We start from the raw sequence: 5,827 nt of genomic DNA on the forward strand, positions 1-5,827 counted from the left end.
AATGATACCTGAGATCTTTTCAAAACAGTACATATTATATCCTTGTCAAAACCATACATAACATAGCTTAGCTTGGCTTGAAATAAAACATCATTCGAAACTTGGTCCTTCAAAACTTACATACTTAACATACGTCAAATCTTAAAACATAACCTCAGCATAACCTTGGTCCTTCAAATCAAAAGCATAACCTCGGCATCGAGCACACCCGTTCATAGTCCGTCGGTGGCCGATATCTTAACAAGGGTGCTACTTAGGCTTAACGTCCCCTAGCACGAAAGGACGGTGCTACTTAGGCTTAAAGTCCCCTAGCACGAAAGGACCCTCAAAACAAAATGTACTGCGAAAGTTTAAAGTCCTCCAGCACAAGGGACTTCCAAAACAAGGGAATAATCGACCCGGAATCGATTAGACAAACCCAACCGCACAAGGCAGTCGGTGGCAACGGAGATATCTCAAACAAGGGTGCTACGAAAGTTTAGAGTCCTCCAGCACGAGGGACCTATGTTACAAAGGCCCGTAGCCCTTTAACACTAGAGTGCTGCGAAAGTTTAGAGTCCTCCAACACAAGGGACTTTCAAATCAAGAGGTGCTGCGAAAGTTTAGAGTCCTCCAGCACGAGGGACTTTCCGAGAATGTCGTCAAAACAAAGCTTACTTGATACATTGCCATTCAAAACAAAGCTTATACTTGATACATAAAATAAGGATATCATTCATGCTTAACAAATACTTTTATCAAAACAAGGCAAAGATTTATCAAAACCTTAAGAACATAACTTTATTAAAAATACCACTCACTTAGTTCTTGGGACGTCGGGGTCAAGGCAAAGGTCCAAGTCCTACAAACACATGACAAAATCTACTGAACATACTTCTCAAAACAAGTCTTACATGTATGCAAATGATCTCGGAAAACATGCTGGAAGTCAAAACACTGTTTTACATGACAGGAAGACATGCTGGGTACCAACCAGGTCTTTGTCGAGGTCCCACACCTCCTGGCCGAGGTGTGGCTACCTAGGCTTCTCGGCGTGCGGCTGCATGCCGAGGCGCGCACAAGACAAACTAAAGGTGTAAGTGATCATGCAAGATAGGCCAAGGTGAGATACGATGCTTGGCCTAAGTGTGAGGTCTAAGTAAGAGTGATCTCGGCAACTACACCTCGGGAAGTAAGGTCTGGAGATCTGGGTTTCCATCCGTGAAGAACAGAAAGAACATGAACATGAAGAACATGAGGAACATGAATGCAAAAATCATAACTTCTTTATTTACAAAATCTGGGATTTCATGCTATGAGTTCAAAAACATGGACCTGGGTACCCATACTTGAAAATCATAAGAAAACAAACACAAAAACATGGATCTTGGCATGAGCTTTCGGATCAAAACATAACTTTTATTGAAAAACACATGAATGCTATTTTCTCTTTCTAAAACCGAACTTCAAAGCAATGCATGGCTTACAAATCATATTCAATCATGCAATGCAATAACATAAACATAAAGAATGACAAGAGCAGATCAAGAATCTAACCTTAGAACACGGATGTAACGGTTAGATCTCTAGGGATCAAGCTTGGAAATCTATTCTCCCTCAAGAACTCTTCTTCCTCTCTTAGAGCTTCTCTCTCTCTTCAAACAAGTGTAGAAACAAATGATGGGTTTCTCTCTCTGCCGGCTGACTTAACACTCAGCTAGGACACATGGCAACGGCTGATAGGTTCTCCTTAGAAAGGTGATAGATTGACAAGACAAGACTATGACAAAGCGTATCTAACAAGATACTCGGTAAGGCACTCCAGCAAGTGATGACATCGGCTAAGGACAAAGCTTCGGCAACTAAGGTGGCAATGACCTCGGCTAGGAAGGACAACACTTGACTAAGCTGTGCCACACCTCGGCCTAGATGTGCCACACCTCGGTCTAGGTCATACCACTCCAAGACAAGATCACTCAGGTGCAAAGGTAACATCTCGGCCTAGATGATACACGTCTCGGCCTTGGTGATTCACACCTCGGCCTAGATAATGACATCTCAGCCAATATGTCAGGGCGAAGGTGGAGGTCAAACAAAGGGGTTCCAAGATACTTTCAGACTGAAGATGACCTCGGCTTGGAATGATCTAGGCGTAACATAACCTAGGTTTGGCATGACTTCGGCTAAACATAACTTAGGCTTAGGGTACCAAGGAAGGAACAGAGCATGCACACAACACTTAAGCAAATCACATAGACATCAAAACAATCAATAAATTACTCAGTGAATTCCCCGTAAACTCTCAGTAAATTACTAGTAAATTCTAAATAAATTACTCAGTAAATTCCAAGTTATTACTCAGTAAATTATTAAGTAAATTCTCAATAAATTCTTAGTAAATTACTAAGTAAATTGTTAGTAAATTACACAGTAAATTTCTCTGTAAATTACTCAGTAAATTCTCTATAAATTCTCACAAAATTGATAAGAAAATTAATGGTAAATTCTCAGTAAATTCTCTGTAAATTGCTTTGTCAATTCTCAGAAAATTACTCAGTGAATTCACTCAGTGAATTTCACGTAAAATCTCAGTAAATTCTCAATAAATATGAAGTAAATTTCGCAGAAAATTTCCAGTCAATTACTCAGTAAATTCTCAGAAAATTACTGAGTGAATTCTGATTAAATTGCTAGTAAATTCTTAGAAAAATACAAACAAAATTCTCAGAAAATTACTCAGCAAATTCTCAACAAATTACTCAGTCATTTCTCAGTAAATTACGTGGTGAATTCCCAGAAAATTTTCAGTACATTACTCATCAAATTCTTAATAAATTACTCATTAAATTCTCAGTAAATTATTCAAAAAATTCCATACTAAATTACTTAGTAAATTCTCACTAAATTACACAATAAAATCCTCAATAAATTACTCAGTAAATTCCCATTAAATTACTAAGTAAATTCGCGGTGAAATGCTGAGCAAATTCTACAAAAATTCTCAGTAAATTCATTGTAAATTACTCAGTGAATTCCTAATAAATTCTCAGTAAATTACTCAGTAAATACTCAGTGAATTACTAATTCTTAGTAAACTAACAGTAAATTTCTTGCAAATTATTTTGTAAATTCAGTGTAAACTCTCGTTAAATTCTCATAAAATTACTTCGTAAATTCTCAGTAAATTATTCAGTGAATTCTCAGAAAATTCCAAGAAAATTCTTAGTAAATTACTAAGAAAATGCTTAATAAATTCTCAGTAAATTACTCATTAAATTTTCAGTAAATTACCAATAAATTCTTTGTGAATTCACAATAAATTATGAGTAAAATCCTAGTAAATTCTTAGTAAATTACTTAGAAAATACTCATTAAATTCTCAGTAAATTACTCAGAAAATTTTCAGCAAATTACACAGTAAATTACCAATATATTCCCACTAAATTACTGATAAGAATACTGAGTAAATTACTCTGTAAATTTTTAAAAAATTACTTAGTAACTTTTCAGTAAATTACTCAGTAATTTCTCAATAAATTAACAGAAAATTACTCAGAAAATTCCCGTTAAATTCTTGCTAAATTACTACGTAAATTCTCAGTAAAGTTTTAGTAAATTACTAAGAAAATACTTAGTAAAACAATCAATAAATTACTCAGTGAATTCCCTGTAAACTCTCAGTAAATTACTAGTAAATTCTAAATAAATTACTCAGTAAATTCCAAGTTATTACTCAGTAAATTATTAAGTAAATTCTCAATAAATTCTTAGTAAATTACTAAGTAAATTGTTAGTAAATTACACAGTAAATTTCTCTGTAAATTACTCAGTAAATTCTCTATAAATTCTCACAAAATTGATAAGAAAATTAATGGTAAATTCTCAGTAAATTCTCTGTAAATTGCTTTGTCAATTCTCAGAAAATTACTCAGTGAATTCACTCAGTGAATTTCACGTAAAATCTCAGTAAATTCTCAATAAATATGAAGTAAATTTCGCAGAAAATTTCCAGTCAATTACTCAGTAAATTCTCAGAAAATTACTGAGTGAATTCTGATTAAATTGCTAGTAAATTCTTAGAAAAATACAAACAAAATTCTCAGAAAATTACTCAGCAAATTCTCAACAAATTACTCAGTCATTTCTCAGTAAATTACGTGGTGAATTCCCAGAAAATTTTCAGTACATTACTCATCAAATTCTTAATAAATTACTCATTAAATTCTCAGTAAATTATTCAAAAAATTCCATACTAAATTACTTAGTAAATTCTCACTAAATTACACAATAAAATCCTCAATAAATTACTCAGTAAATTTGTAACGCCCTCAAAATAATAACAATAAACCCATCTAGTAAGACATACATTTACATATAAACTAACCACATTCATTAGAGTTCCGTTACATAAGTATTACATGTTAACCTCATAACAAAATGCCCTACGGGCTTGCAGCTTTCCAAGTTAACACTTGGTTACAACAAAGAGTTCTAACTCGTTTACACATTAAGCCCTTGGCTTGAAATTACATGTAATACATCAAAAGTACAACAACAAAACTATGTCCGCCACTAGCCTCCCAGCTATGTCCTTGGAGGTGGCATGCTTCCTGCACCTGAAAATGATATTCCCATATAGGGTGAGCCACAGCCCAGTAGAAATACACTAAACCAACCATGGACAATGACTATAATATTAGCAATTGATAGTTGGTCAACACTGATACAATCACATAAATTACATATTTATGTCAACGACTTACAAGTCCCATTTACTTTTCATTTTCCCTTTTTCAACAGATAAGCATGCTAGCTCTATCATCATTTCCACAGATATGTATAAAAACTATATCTCACATTCAGATAAGCATAAAAGCTATATCCACATTCTCAACAGATATGTATATCAACAATATCCACAGATAAGCATACAAGCTATATCCACATTCTACAACAGATATGTATATCAACAATATCCACAGATCAGCATACAAGCTGTATCCACACTTCACAACAGATATGTATATCAACAATATCCACAGATAAGCATACAAGCTGTATCCACACTTCACAAAGATAAGCATATGAGCTCTATCTTCACTTCTCTAGACAAGCATATGAGCTCTGTCTACGGAGTACATCCCCTATCTCCTCCAAATACCTATCCGGTTTAGAGGTACATCCCCTATCTTCCCCTAAACCGCGGAGTACATCCCCTATCTCCTCCTCTACACACAACGTATATAAACACATTGGTTCTATATACAATCACACAATACATACAATTAATGTATTCAATTAACCGTCAAGTTCCATGACACATTTCATTGATTAGTTTCAGTTTACCTAATCATCATGCATTGTCTACAACAATCACGACTATCCTCCACCGATAGCCCAAAGCAGTTATTTCTAAACAGAAAATAAATGCACAATGGATATTCAATCAACATTTCATTCCTCATTCTTCTCAATTAATTATCCCAATTAATTATACAATGTAATTAGGTCAATTCCCATAATTAACATTTCAACCCTTAGGTTCCATTTTCATTAATGATTCAACAATCATTCCATTTTTCTATGCCAAACATGCATCTAGGTTTATTATGACTAAAACCCCAACTTTTGTAAAATTACACAAAAGCCCCAAACTTTACAAAATTTCCAAACCAAGCCCAACATCTCAAAATACCAAAATTTAAAGACAAAACCCATAGAGAGGAGTAGGATATCCCTACCTCAAATTCGGAGTCCCAAAGGAGAAGACGACAAAGCCCAACGTGCTCCAAAACCCGAGATTTTCAGATTAAAATGAAGCCCTCGACGATCAACAACTTTTTTGTAA

Source organism: Camellia sinensis, chromosome 9 (genome assembly GCF_055761805.1).
Source record: "Camellia sinensis isolate YWXY chromosome 9, ASM5576180v1, whole genome shotgun sequence".
NCBI lineage: Eukaryota > Viridiplantae > Streptophyta > Magnoliopsida > Ericales > Theaceae > Camellia > Camellia sinensis.